Raw genomic sequence first — 16081 nt, 5'->3', positions numbered from 1 at the left:
TATCGCTTTCCTGCATCCATCATCATTTTCCCCCTCACCCTCAACAAACGATCATCAGGATTTTACTGTATATCAGCCAAATATGCTACATGGAACAGTCCCAGTTTTCAGCTTAATAATTCAGCAAGTTGGGGATTGGCAGTCTGAAAAGAATAACAGCATTTCTGACCTAAGTTCAAACAATCTATTTAAAACCATTTTGCGAGAAACCCATCTCACCTTGGTATGTAATAAGAGACTTTTGTGAAAAGTTCCCAATTCTTCATACAGCTTAGCAAATGGTCGGGATTATAAGAAACTACTTCTAATAAAGTTTACAACTTTTACACCTTCATTAAGAACCTGGAGAAGTTCCGTTGTCATTTTTCCTACACAAGTACTTGGTGCTGTAGGAAACAGAGAATATACACTGCCAGAAAAAAATTAGTACACCCACTTAGAGTTTTCCAATTCACACAAGATTTATTGTTGAAACAGTGCATATGGAGTACATGAAATGATTACATTTACAGATCAATAGCTCAAGCGGTACTGAGTTACCAGGTGTCGATCCATGCTGAAACACCCATATTAGTATGTGGTGTATCCTCCACAGGCGACAATGCAGGCACTGATTCCGGCATCCATTTGATCATAGAGATGGTTAATACTGTCTTGGGATAGATTATTCCATGCCTGTTCGACCTGTTCACGTAGTTCTGCATGAGTTGTGGGTTGATGAGTTGCACGTGTCAGTTGTCGTCCCATCATATCCCACATGTGCTCGATGGGAGACAAGTCCAGAGATCGTGCTGGCCAGGGAAGTTGTTGCACATCTTGCAGAGTACGTTGAGTTTCACACGCGGTGTGTGGGAGAGCATTATCCTGTTGGAACAACACATCACCTTCCTGTTGCAAGAATGGCAAAAGAACAGATCTTACAACATTTTGCACGTACCAAGCGATGGTCAGCATTCCTTCCATAAACACCAAAGGTGAATGAGAGTTGTAGCTTATCGCACCTCAGACCATAACGCCGGGTGGGGCCAGTGTGTCTTGGACGAATTCACTCTACGAGACAGTGCTCGCCAGCTACATTGTACGCACAAACAACCATCACTTGCGTGCATGAGGCAGAATCTGCTTTCATTGCTGAAGACCACGGCCCGCCATTCCATCCACCTAGTGAGCCTCTGTCGGCACCAGTCAAGCCGTGCACGTCGTCGATGTGGCACGAGTGGAAGACGGGCTAGAGGTGTGCATGCCCACGGTCCCACTACTAGTAACCGGTTGGCAACAGTTCGTGTTGACACTTCTGGGCTCATAAATCCTCTTATCTGTGCTGTGGTAGCTGTACAATCTGCCACTCCTGCCCTTACAATACGACGATCTTGGCGGACGTCTGTGCTGCGTGGACGTCCAGAATCTTGTCTACGGGTGTGAGAATGTTCACATACTCCACTGCAACCAGCATCGTAGCACAACTGATGCAGTACGTCCAACTTGTGTGGCAATTCTCCGAAAGGACCATCCTGCCACTCGGAAGGTCACAATTTGACCCCTGTCAAACTCGCTCAGTTGGCTGTAGGAAGCATGAGTCCATCTCCATGGCATGGTGCCCGCTTGCTTCACACGTTTACATCACACTGAGCCTTATGGCTGTAAGCATTCCCTATCAGAGGGTACACGCAGACGGTGCTCTGGCAGCTATGTCACTACGCTATCTGTTGGCGGATGACATTGAAACCATTATCAGTACATCTACTATCGCCTGGCATCTGCCGTCATCGGATCAAATGTACTAATTTTTTTTCCGGCAGTTTATTTTGTATTTGTATGTAATAAAAAGTAATGTGATGTAATGCAAAATGTAACACTGGAAAATATGGTTTATTTCCCACCAAATATTTTGTACTTGGCATTAGTGATTTCAAGTTTTTAACTGAACCATCTTTGCGCCCAGTTAATGTTTTGCACCGTCACTACAAATAGCAATGCATTTCCCCCAGTTTATGCCAAACTGGTTTGTAGCTTCAAGGAACAATTTAAGCATTCCCCAGTCATGTAGTCGGGCAATTGTTTGCAAAACAAAATGTCTTCCTCTAATAATAATAATAATAATAATAATAATAATAATAATAATAATGTTATTTGCTTTACGTCCCACTAACTACTTTTACGGTCTTCGGTGCCGGAATTTAGTCCCGCAGAAGTTCTTTTACGTGCCAGTAAATCTACCAACACGAGGCTGTCGTATTTGAGCACCTTCAAATACCACCGGACTGAGCCAGGATCGAACCTACCAACTTGGGGTTAGAAGGCCAGCGCCTTAACCGCCTAAGCCACTCAGCCCGGCTCTTCCTCTACTGACCCATCTGATTCAAATCTGATGAAACATACAAAGTGAGCACAATTTGACACATCAGTAGACTCGTCAAGTTGAATTGAAATAAATTCACAATTTTTTTTAACGTTTTTTTTTTCTTCTTTGTTTCCTAACATTTCAAGCTTCAGAAATGTGCCTTGTTATTATATCATTTGAAAGGATTGTTTTCAGTTTATTTGCATCTACAGAGCTAATCGTTGTTGAGACTGGATCAATTGCAGAGGGAAGGAGCAACAGTGTGTGGCTTCTTTCTTCAATAAGCAGTAGGGGATGGGGGGGCATTTTAAACATATTTTCAGCTTGCAACTTGGTGTATCTCAAGCTTACAACATTAGGGAACCCAAGAAAGGTACAGGGGCACTAATGAGTCAAATAACATTACCAGATTTTTACATATATATTGGCTTAAATCACACAAAAACAGGTTGTAAGGCAAGAATGGGATAGGAAAGAGGGCTAGGACTTAAAATGAAAGTAAGCAGTTGTTGCCTTAATAAAGGTACAGCCACAGCATTAGACTGAAGTAAAAATGAGGGAACCACAAAAATCCATCTCCTGAAAGCAAGCTCACAGCAATGCCATCGAACTGGTCACAGCAATGCCATCGAACTGTACAGCCAGTTCACTCAGTTTCTTATGACGCATAATAGGCTACCATATCGGCTTGCTCTCTCCTAAATTACACAGTTTCAACTCCTACCATAGGGTGACCCACTTACCTGTATACAGTTCTGCAGTTCTTCAATTATACATATATGTAAGAACATTATGTATCTTAATAAAAGATACTTCCATAGTCTGTAGTTTGATTGGTGTAGATATAACAAATCTGATGATGATGATGATGATGATGATGATGATGATGATGATGATGATGATGATGCTTGTTGTTTAAAGGGGCCTAACATATAGGTCAACAGTACCTAACGGTACAAAATGAGACGAATTGTAATGACAATTTAAAAGTTCAAAATCATCCACTGGCCAGAATAAAAAACATGATGATGAAGAATGAATGGATGGATATGAATTTAAAACAATTAGTGGATCCAGTTCAGAAACTATCATAAACAATAGTATTACTGACCAAGGGACTGCTTCTAAAGCACAATCCTGAATCAAGGATGTGTGTTGTCTAAAGGAGTCCAAAATCCAGGTCAACAGCCCCTCATAATGGCACTTATCGCTAGTAAAGTAGAACCATGGTATTTGTCATGTTGCGGTACTAATCAGAAATAATGTAGACTCACGATGTTCAACACATTATGGTACTACTCACAAGTATTCTACTTTGTACAGGTAACGCAGACCTATGATGTTTCTCACATTATGTCGCCACTCATAGGCAACGCAAACTCATGGTGTTCCTCACCTAGGTGTACTAATCACGGGCGCTGGTATTCCCATGGTGTTCCTCCCACGGTGCTGCTGATATAGTGGTACTAATCACAGGCAACGTCCAGACACGTGGTGTTTCTCACAAGGGTACTAATCACGAGTACTGGAAAACCCATACACTCACCTTTATGTTGCTACTAATCACAAACCTATTGTGTACCTAACATAGTGGTACTACTCGCAAGTAAAGGTGACCCATGGTGTTCCCCACGTGATGGTACTAATCACAAGTAGTTCTAATACAATCATCCCTTCGTCGCCCCTTTTAGTCACTTCTTACAACGGGCAGGGGATACCGTAGGTGTATTCTTTGCCTGCAACCCTCATCCATGATGGGGGGTATAACAAATCTATTTGGGAAGAAATACTTTTATACTGTATCTACATCATAAAGAAGTCATGTTGTCACAGCAATATCAATATGCAATGAAATAAATGAAATAAGCATAATTTACTATATTCAATGTCAGTTTATTGTCATTTTAAGGGATATGTAATAATAATAATAATAATAATAATAATAATAATAATAATAATAATAATAATAATAATAATAACAACAACAACAACAACAACAACAACAGCAACATTATGCAATAAAAAATAAATATATGGTAATTTACACATCAAGAGCCATTCCACGGTCACTGAATTACAAAGCAGGGAGTATGAATAAACAAACATAATAATAAACATGAGTACTAGTATTTAAAAAGCAAAGTCATCTCCGTCCTCCCGATGGTATCACCACCTTGACAAAGGCAAAATACATTTTGCCGGGTGTTTTGGAGGCTTGCATGCTCAAATGATTCTTAGAGCTATGCCGGCGGGAGCATATGCTCCTGGTAGGGCCACACAAGCCGGACAAGTCTAAGGTGATGATCCAGACTAAGAGTAATATTCTGGTCTTCCAGGTTGGGGGTTAGTGTGAAGGGCTAACAACTTCACCACCACAAAACTACATATTGTTCAGAAACCAAATAGAGATATCAGGATGGTCCTAAACTTATGACGACTAAAGCGTGCTAAATGGAAACGATATGGATATATTGAAACATGGAATGTGAGAAGTATCTTTCAGGCTGGGGCTAGTAGAAAATTGGAGGAGGAATGACTTAAATATCAGACAGATGTGGCAGCATTACAGGAGATAAGATGGAAGACAATCGAGGTGGCAGATCTACAGCACTACATTTTTTTCAATAGTGGGGAGGAAGAAAATAGATTTTTTTTTTTGCTAGTTGCTTTACGTCGCACCGACACAGATAGGTCTTATGACAACGATAGAAAATAGAATAGGAACAGGGTTTATGGTCAAGAAATCGAGCAGTCATAATATGACTGAATATGAAGCAATAAGCCTCCGACTATGCCGGTTAAGATTAAGATTAAGTGTCCATGCCCCAACAAAGGATGCCGAAGAGGAAGAGAAAGAACAGTTCTATGAAAAAATGGAGCAAGTATATGACAAGTTGCCCAAGTATGATGTTAAGTTGTCCTAGGGGATTACAATGCCAAAGTAGGCAAAGAGAAAGACAACCACCCATTGGCAGGATATCACAGTAAACACCGATAATCCAATGAGAACGGATGGAATTTGATTGATTTTGCCTTCAGTAAGGAGCTGGTGATTAAGAGCACATGTTTTCCCCATAAGGAGATCCATAAAGAGACATGGATATCACCGGATGGTCTGACAAAGAACCAGATAGACCATGTGCTGATAGATGCGCGACATGCCTCCAATATTATGGATGTGAGAAGCATGTGTGGTGCAGACAGTGATTCAGATCACATACTAGTGAGGATCAAGTTCCAAGAAAGACTGGCAATTAAACCCAGGGACAGAGCTGAGCAGAGAAAGGTCTATAACGTAGAGCTGTTAAGGGATGAAAAGAAAGAGGAAGAGTATAAAGACCGGCTGCAAAGAAACAGGAATGTGGAAATCAATAAAATGTGGGAAGAAACCAAGCTAGCAATAAATACAACAGCGCAAAAAGTACTTGGAGAGAGAAGGAAACAGAACAGAAATAAATGGTATGATGAAAAAGTGGGTAAGGTTCCTAGAAGAGAGAAATCTGGCCCGACAAAGAATGCTACAGAGACCCACTCGAAATTATATGGCAGTTTTTAAAGAGAAACTGTGAATAACAAAGACATTGATAAGGAACAAGAAAAGAATAGAAGAAAGGGAGAGATTGGATGAAGTGCAGAAGAATTTTGAAAACAAACAAGGTACAAAATTCTTCCATGGGGTTGGACAAGTAAAGAAGGGATATTAACCTAGAGTGAATACGCTTAAGGATGAGACTGATAGACTGATTGTTGGGAAAGAACGAATTCTGGAAAGATGGGCAAAACATTTTGAAATATTACTTTCTCTCAGACCAATAAATGAACAAAAAGAAGGATTGGGTAGTATGGAAACTTCAGAGAGAGATGAGTGTGAGGGTGAAGAAAAGAACAATGAGAATGGAGATGAGGATGAAGACGATGTGGGATCACCATCCGTTGAAGAAATAAGTGAAATTATAAAACAACTGAAGTACGGTACAGCCCCAGGGAATGACCTCATAACTGCAGAAATGGTAAAACTGGAGGAGAAGTGTTGGTGAGGAGAATACATGAGATAATTATAAGGTATGGGAAACAAGTAAAATGCCAGAGGACTGGACACTAGTAAATATATGCCCTATACATGAGAAGGGGTCACGCATGCAATGCAAGAATTATCGAGGTATATCCTTACTGAGTGTAGTGCACGAAATCCTCTCTACAGCCGTAACAAAAGGAGTTAGTAGTAGAGCAGAAAGAATTATAGGGGAGTACCAAGCTGGTTTCAGACCTGGAAGATAGACGACGGACCACATTTTCACCATGAGATTGAATCTGGAAAAGACATACAAATACAACGTTCGACTAGGACATCTATTTATGTCTTTTAAACAAGCCTATGACAAAGTAAAGAGATTGACATTATTGGAAACAATGAAGTATTTTAAATTCCTACAGAAGTTAATAAAATTGACTAACATGCCCATGGAGAACAGCAGAAGTCAGGTAATAATACAGGGAAGTCTGCCAAGATCTTTCAGAACCGATGAAGGCCTAAGGCAAGGAGATCCCTTTTCACCAGTGTTATTTAATATAGTGCTGGAGAAAGCTGCATGATCAATAACTACTAATCAGGGTGGTAATATTTACAATAGACTGATCCAAGTTTTGGCTTATGCAGATTGTGTGGTGATAACTGCTAGGAGTAACAAGGCACTTACAACTGCCTTAAGGGAGCTGAAAGATGCGGCTGGATCTTTGGGTTTAGAGATAAGTGAGGCTAAATCTAAATAGCCTACATGGTAACGAAGAGAAGTGGAAGGAACACCGAAAAACTCCAAGTGGATGATTACACCTTTGAAGTAGTATATCTAGGCTCAGTAATAACATCAGAAAATAAAGTTGAGACAGATATTGTAAATCGTATTAAGCTGCCAACAGATCCTACAGAGCACTGTACCCTCTTCTGAGAAGTAAAAATTTTAAAACTTACTCTCTATAAAACAATAATTAAACCGGTACTTATGTATGGGAGTGAGGCATTGGTATTGACTGCCCACCCTCACCGGAGGGTCTGCCTTACAAGGGCTGCACTCGGCTAGAAATAGCCACACGAAATTATTATATTGGTATTGACTGAGGCCACAGAGAGGAGATTAAATGTGGGAAAGGAAAGTACTGATGAAGATGTTGGGACTGGTGAAGGAGGGAGATTTATGGAGAATCAGATCAAATGAAGAAGTAAGATTATTGTATAAGGAGCCGGACTTGGTGACCTCGGTCAAAATGAGAATAAATTGGATGACTGGGGCATGCGCAACGGATGGTGGAGGGATGGGGGCAGAAGGAGGGGTCGGCCCTGGATGAGATGGCTGGAGGATGTAGAGACTGATCTGAGGATCGTTGGAGTAGGAGGTGGCGTAGGCATGCTGAAGTTCGGGACGACTGGAGAGCTGTGGTCAAGGAGGCCAAGGTCCTTAAAGGACCATAGAGCCATGGAGTAAGTAAAGTCATCTCTGCACAAGCCATGAAGGCCATTGGAAGGGTGAAAGGTAAAGGCTTCTGCTATCCATAACTTTGGCACTTGGTGGAGTAGAGTGGTCAGCTCTATATTCAGCATGAGCATTGGAACTTGCTCACTGACTTGAAGCTTGCTGACCCCAAGTTCTTCCAGCCAGGTGACACTGAGTTGTTAATAGGGGCAGATAATTTATTTTCATTATTGAAACTTGGTTGCAGAACTCGATCACCAGATTATCCTATTCTTAAAGACACTGATCTAGGATGGATTATTGCTGGACACTACCAGCAGAGGGAAGAGAAATGTCTTACTCTAATCACGTTTCTTGAAGTCACAGGACAGGTTAGACGCCCAGCTGCAGCAGTTCTGGGAAATAGAAGAGCTTATCTCCCCAGTCATGACAAGAGAAAAGAGAGCCACAGAAAGGTACTTTACAGAGAATACAACTACGGATGCTACCGGTAGATTTATAGTTCGCTTACCCCTCAAGCAGAAACTGGAGGTTCTGGGAAACTCCTTCAATCATGCCATGTCAAGACTAACTAGAACTACGTTTCAGTAGGCAGCCCTCACTTAAGCATGAATACTGTAACGTTCTTCATGAGTAAGAGGCCATGGGGCAAATGGTTAAGGTCAGGGAATGAAGGTGGAAGCTATTATCTATACCATCATCCAGTTTTTAAGCTTAGTAGCTCACCTACAAAAACGAGGGTTGTATTTGTTACACCTGCTAAAATATCTAACAATATTTCACTGAATGATATATTAATGGTTGGAACAACAATACAAGAGGATCTTTACTCTGTTATTCTAAGTTTTAGAATGCATACCTTTGCCTTTACAGCAGATATTGCTGAAATGTATCGGCAAGTCATGGTTCATGCAGCGGATTATCTGGGGGGAATCAAATTAAATTTATTCCTGTCAGAATAGCATTCAATCATGATAAACGCACATGGTAAATCTTTCTTTCACCATGTAGTTCAACTCAGGTGGCACACAGGCTGACCAGGCTGATGCTAGACTAATGATGATAATCTGTCATTTTTAATGTTTTTATGAAACCAAGCCCAAAATTCAGCTTGCAAAACTTTTAAGAAATGTTCCCCCTCGCAATTAGTTCGATCTAATAAGAACCACACCCTTCTGCAAAAGTGTTGAACATATTTTTTATGACTTTTTTCAGGTAATTGATTGATAATTGTATTGTATTTTAACAAACACTAACCTATACTTTTATGTGTTGCTACATACAACATTTAGATGTCCATGAACGACAGATCTCAATTTAACACCACAGTGTATTTTTGTACATGTAAAATGTGTGTTATGGATGCTGTATATTTTTATAATGGTGTTTTTGACTAAACTCTATTGTTTTAGAGGAGGTGACTAATACTAAAGAAGTATTAAAATTTACCTATGATAACAATGACATTTACAGTAAGACACAACATTTGAAAACTAGAAAAGCAGCTGGAATTTATAAGGTTTTGGAAGATATACTAAGGACAATGGGTTGGGGTATAGTACCATATCTGAAGTACTTATCTGATCATTGTTCGCATGAAGGAGGTATACCAAATGAATGGAAAGTTTTTATAGTAGCCCTTGTGTATAAAGGTAAGGGTGACAGACATAAAGCTGAAAATTACAGGCCAGTAAGTTTGACATGTGTTGCATGTAAGCTTTGGGAAGGCATTCTTTCTGATTATATTAGACATGTTTGCGAAATTAATAACTGGTTCGATTGAAGGCAGTTCGGGTTTAGGAAAGGTTATTCCATTGAAGTTCAACTTGTAGGATTCCTGCAAGATATAGCAGATATCTTGGATTCAGGAGGTCAAATGGACCGTTTTACGATTGATCTGCCTAAAGCATTTGATAGGGTGGATCATGGGAGACTACTGGCAAAAATGAGTGCAAGTGGACTACAGATAGGGAATCTGCCACCTGGGTGACTGCCCTAAATGCAGATCAATAGCGATTCGATTTGAGAAGAGCACTGTGGTTGGTAAGGAACGAGTTCGTTATGCGGTATTGACTGTGTAGTCGTAAATTTATCTATCGAGTGATCCAAGCACTACCATTCTAGATGCATCGAGCTCGATAGCTGCAGTTGCTTAAGTGCGGCCAGTATCCACTATTTGCTAGATAGTGGGTTCGAACCACAATGTCGGCAGCCCCGAAAGTGGCTTTCCATGGTTGAGTCAAAGGTCTTGACTGGTTTTCTGTTTGACCAGCAGACATACATTTGTAAAAGCCTCCCATTTGGACTAAAAAACACTGGATCAGCCCTAATTCGAGCACTTGATCGCAACTTAAGTGATAAAGTGAAGAAAATCACCGTCCAATATGTAGACGATATATTGATAGCCATGCAAACTTTGGAAGAACACAAGGAACATTTGCACCTCGTTTTAGAAGATTTAGGCTGAAGCAATTTCAAATTTAATCTAGAAAAATCCCACTTTTGTCAGCATAGTATCCTCTTTCTAGGGCATGTCATTGATGCCGAGGGTATTTCTCCAAATCCTGTGAAAATCAAGGCAATCCAGAACTTCCCGAAGCCAACCATAGTGAAGCACGTTCGGCAGTTCTTAAGCTTATGCGGATTCTTTGCGGACCACTGTCCGTCATATACCACCACAGTTGCTCCATTACAAGAGCTGTCAAAGAAAAACCAACAGATGGAAGTGGGATACAGCCTGTGAGAAAGCTTTCCGTAAGAATACGGATCTAATAGGTAACAGCGTTAAATTAGGGTATCCTGGTTATAGCGAGAAGTTTATAATACAGATGGATGCATCCATGATTGGTCCTTCGTTCATCGACATCGAATCCAAATCGACAAGCTAAATCAAAGAGGTACGTCGAGCAGCTCCGAAATCAGCCCGCAGGAACTGTTAAATGGCAGAGGCCTATCCAGGAGATGGCGTCATCCGAAGAAGTTACAGGAGCTGAGAGTATTGAATTTCAAGCTCAACGGGAGCAGGACCGAGGAAACCGGCTGAACCCTCATGTGTCAGAATACTTCGCATGAGTATTCTCCCGGAAGCGAGCTCACAGCTGCGCACTCCTAACCACATGGCCAACTTGCCCGGTTCTTTTCCTTTTTTATGAACTTTGATGGCTGAAGATTTTCTCCATTGAGGACGAAACATGATTTAATGTTATTCTGAAAGGAATAAAGTTAATTTGTATTGCAACTGTGGAAATCTCCTAAAAGTACCATAACACTTAATAAGAACCAGACGTAGTACACCTAGACTGGGGTACCAGCATAAAATAGCTATGTTTACCAAAAAAGGTAACATTTCCCTACAATTTTCAAATGTAACACTGTTATATCCGAAAGGACAGGGCAATTAGAAATGTATTATTTCCCAACAAAGTTGGAAAACCCTTAATCTCATGGAATAGCTCTAACAACGGTACAGCTAACTCCTCAGCTTCTCCTCTTCTTTCTTCTTCTTCCTCCTCTGATTCATAGTATGGCCTTCATTGTGCAGAATCTCATCAACAATATACCTGGTGAAGAAAAAAAAAAGAGAAAAATTGTTATGCATACACAAAAGTAAACAACATTAGCCTACCTAAAGTTATGTTTCGATACTACTCTACCTCTTTAAGTGACTTTGATTCATATGACACAACCTTTGCAGCTCATCTTTTGTTGAGTTTTGTGGTGGAGCCACCCTAATTCTGCCTCACCCATGACTATAAATTAAAGGAAAAATAAAAATAAAATTCTGTAACATCATTAACATAAATATAATTAAATATAATTAAATATAATTCAGTAGTAGAAAATATTCAAGCTATTATAATTACCAGTAATTGATCCTCCATTTCGTTGTCGGTTGATGCTCCACAAGCTTACAGTGATATGCTACATTATCCATCACAATACACAGGGTCCTATATTTCTTAATCCTTAATATTTCAACCCACATCTGAGATTTCTCACTGTTCATAGCACCATGATAATCTTGACTTTTCTTCAAATTGTGGCAAACATCAAATCAGCACCTGTAAAAATTTTGAGTTTTAGCATGAAGTTATTTCTTCTTTTCCCTAAAAATATGAAACCACCTTCTTCAGGGATATTAACAGACAAAAATGGTTATTTCTGCTGAATGATTGAAAAACATGTCTGATTTTAAGTGAAAGCAATTACAATGCAACAGTCACCTGATGATGATGATGATAATGAATTGCTACTCACACTACTCTATGCTAAAGTTTATCATGTATTAGAGTATCTGGTATATTGATAGAGTGATTTAATATCAATATGGTATGTCTAGACTAGAAGTCCATAATCACTTGTGTTAATGATATTACTATAAACACTAATGTTTAATACTTTAGAAGAAATGTAACTGCTACGAACACCAAACTTATATCGAGCACTAAGAAATAGGAAGCTTAGAAGGTATGCAATAGTCAGCTATACACTGATTCAGGTGGAGATTGTCAATACAGAGTGAACCTAATAAATAGGCCTATAGTACAAGTAATTTGCTGATACCAATATCCAGTAATATTACATGAACATACATCGGAGAAGTTTTAATTGAAGTGCATCCCTAAAGTTAATCGTTGGCCTAAAGTGAATAACTACGGGTCTTTCTCATAACCAACAGACCCCTTAACAGTTGAGAAGTCAAATTCAAGAACCACTGATAGAACGCAGTGAAACAACAGATAGGGAATCTGTCACTGCCCAAAATGCAGACTGAAGCTGTAAGTTAAAATGCCACTTCCTACATCATGCCAGTCGATTTCAATCAATCAATCAATCAATCAATCAATCAATCAATCAATCAATCAATCAATCAATCAATCAATCAATCAATCAATCAAACACCGATCTGCCTTTAGGACAGTCGCCCAGGTGGCAGATATTACCTAGTAACAGAATAGAAATCTGACGAAACCACGTAATAATACACATGAGCAAATATATTAGATATACATATGCTGTAAGTCAATAAGAATACATGAAGGCTGGGTCTGTAAACCGCATTGACGTTGAGACAAGACATGTTTAGGTTAGGTTACGTTCATAACGAAATATTTTCCATTTCAACTGATTCTCACTGTCAGAATCTTATCATAGAAACAAAATTTAAATTTAAATGAACACTTACCCCAATTAACTGTGAAACTCTTGTCATAAGGTCCATATCACTACGAGTGATAGGTAACTCATCGTCTTCCTTTTTCAATACCTCGTAGCAATCTCTGAATTGATTTTTGTAAAGGACGTAACGTTGCTTTCCTTTTCGGAGGAGTTCTTGCAGATTTTTCTTCCTTCTTAGACATCCCAATCAAATTCTGTACGTAAGTATGGGACGAAATAGGAACGTAATTAATAAAATGATGTGTTCATCATTTCATACAAACTATGTTATTAAATGCATTATCCTAACATGCCACAATTCTACTTACCTGGTATTAGCCAAATAGATTTACAATCCCACAGAAAAAGAAAATATGCTTTAAATAAACTCGCAAATGTATCACTAGTGACTTTAACAGTAATGCAGTGGCAATATGCAATTCAAGCTAGAACACTGACTGAACGTTGCCAACGTGCCAGATTAACGGTAAATGTAAGACGTCGTACCGGCAAGTAAGGTCCCTAAACTGTATGGTTACTGACACTGCAAAATAACTGCAAAATACCCAACAACAAGGAAAGTAACTATAAATCACTACCTTAACATTACAGGGGAGAAAGGGTAAGGTTGCACCCTTAGTGTATGGCCTTACATGCCCAGGACTATACATACAGCGACGGTATTACTGCTGAACCAGAAGCAGCGACAATACTATTTATGACAATCGCCAACAGAGTGACACTAAAAACCGATCCCTGTGAGACTCCATTTTCCTGAATATGGTACTGCGAATATGCCCTTCCTACTTGGACATGGAATAGGCGGAGGGACAAAAAAATCTGCTATAAATACCGGCAAGTTACTTTGGAAATTCCATGTGTTGTCATAGGCCTTTTCTAAGTCAAAGAAAACAGCCACCAAATGCTGTTTTCAGAGAAAAGCATCCTGGATAGAACACTCCAGGCATACCAAGTGGTCAGTGGTTGAGCGAGCAGCTCAAAAACCACACTGGTATTCGGACAAAAGTCCTCTTTTCTCCAGGCACCACACGTCGGCGAATCACCATCCGCTCAAAAAGCTTACAAAATCAGTTTGTAAGACAAATAGGTCTTTTTTTGCTAGTGGCTTTACATTGCACCGACACAGATAGGTCTTATGGCGGTGATGGGATATGAAAGACCTTGGAATTGGAAGGAAGTGGCCGTGGCCTTATTTAAGGTACAGCCCCAGCATTTGCCTGGTGTGAAAATGGGGAACCATGTGAAACCATTTTCAAGGCTGCCGACAGTGGGAATCGAACCCACTATCTCCCGGATGCAAGCTCACAACTGCGTGCCCCTAACCGCACAGCCTACTCACCCGGTGACAAACAGGTCTGTAACTTCCTGCTTTTTTAGGATTTTGGCCAGGCCTGAGGACAGGAATTACTATGCCCTCTTGCCAGTGTGATGTAAACTCACCCTCTACCCAGATTCAGTTGAACACACGAAGGAGATATAGAAGACTATCCTCACTACAGTGTTTCAACATCTGGTTGTGGACATTATCTGTCCAGGAACTATGTCTTCACAAAGTGCGAAGGCGCTGCGGAGTTCCCACCCCGTAAAGGGCACGTTATAATCTTCTGAAGCTTGGGTGGCAAAACTGAGTTGATGACATCTGCCTCCCACTTCAGAGCTAAGAAATCACTATGGTAATTCCTGAAACCAGACACATCCGTGAAATAACTGGCTAGATGATTATCAATAGAAGGTGAATCTGTGACGATATTGCCCGCAATGGAAATTCCCGGTACTAAAGATGGTCCTTGTATACCCAAAATACGTCAAAGTTGAGTTCACACTTGAGATGATGGTGTATGTGACGTCATAGACGACGCATCTCTCTCCCATGAAGCTTTCTTACTCTGTTGAATAAGAACTCGCGCCTTTGAGTGAAGTTTTTTAAATGCTACCAAGTCGGCCACAGTAGGCTGCCTACAATAGCGTTTATGAGCGTAGCGGCGTTCTTTCATGGCCACTGCAATTTCTTCGTTCCACCAAGGAACAAGTTTTCTGCGGGGATTCCCTGGTCTCCTCAGCAGCAGCAAGAATAACTTGTGTAATGTAAGTTATATCGCCGTCTAAGCTTCGGCTAGTTGCGTCGGTAAGGATAGTTAGTGTTGTGAACTTTAGCCAATCAGGACATTTAAGAATCCATCGAGGAGGAGCCTCAATAGATTTTTGCTTCAACAAGGTAAGAATGATAGGGAAATGGTCACTGTCACAGAGATCAGCCAGCGTGTACAATCCACCGAAGCAGGGGAACAAGCGCTTGGCTGCATACACTAAGGTCTATGAGAGAGTATGTGCCGTAACGTATGTTGAAATGAGTTGGTTCACCTGTAATCAAAATAAATAAATCCAGCTCTCCTAATAATATTTCCAACTCCCTTACCCTGGGGCAATGTGTAACAGAGCCCCATGTAGGGTGATGGGCGTTAAAATCGCCCAATAAGAGGAATGGAGGTGGAAGCTGATCTGTAAGATCAGTTACATAATTTATATTAAGACGCTGGCCTGGTGGAAAATAAACGTTGCACACTGTTGCTATGATAGGCAGCAGTACCTGTACCGCAACTGCTTCCAGTGGGGTCCTTAAAGGAACCTCTTCGCTATAGGTATCAGAACGAACAAAAATACCAACGCCACCGGACACCCGGTGAGCACAATACCGTTGTGTCGAGTATAGTCTGAAAATTCTCAAGACCGTATGATGACCTGGTCTGAGACTGGTTTTCTGAATACAGACTACACTCGCCGCGAACTCACTAATGAGCTGGCGCAGCTCAGCAAGGTGCCTGTCATAACCGTTACAATGCCACTGTAACAGTGCCATGGTGTGGACTAAAAGAGAGTTTGTTGGGTTATGAGAGACAAGATGCTCTTAAACCTAAATACTATCAATATCAACATCTACATCCGCAGAAGTAGATGACAACTCGACATCCATCCAGTCTTTAATATTTATTTCCACCTATTTAATACAAAACAACATGTTGGCATTTAAGTTAAAACATTTTTTTAAATGTGAGACATGTTTCGCCTCTTACTGTGAGGCATCTTCAGTCACTAT

The 16081-nt window shown here is 40.4% G+C and overlaps 1 protein-coding gene and 1 pseudogene across 2 annotated transcripts in view; one reads left to right on the top strand and one right to left on the bottom strand.

Annotated features, from left to right (window-relative positions):
* Creld (Cysteine rich with EGF like domains) overlaps positions 1–16081 on the bottom strand; it is a 270526-nt gene that overhangs the window by 201067 nt on the left and 53378 nt on the right. The window lies entirely within an intron of this gene.
* The window catches only part of LOC136864887 (piggyBac transposable element-derived protein 4-like), a 31757-nt pseudogene that overhangs the window by 11415 nt on the left and 4261 nt on the right, over positions 1–16081 (top strand).

The sequence above is a fragment of the Anabrus simplex genome, chromosome 2, assembly GCF_040414725.1.
Source record: "Anabrus simplex isolate iqAnaSimp1 chromosome 2, ASM4041472v1, whole genome shotgun sequence".
Lineage (NCBI taxonomy): Eukaryota > Metazoa > Arthropoda > Insecta > Orthoptera > Tettigoniidae > Anabrus > Anabrus simplex.
Note: the sequence above shows the minus strand (reverse complement) of the source record. Positions and strands in the feature narration are given on the sequence as shown.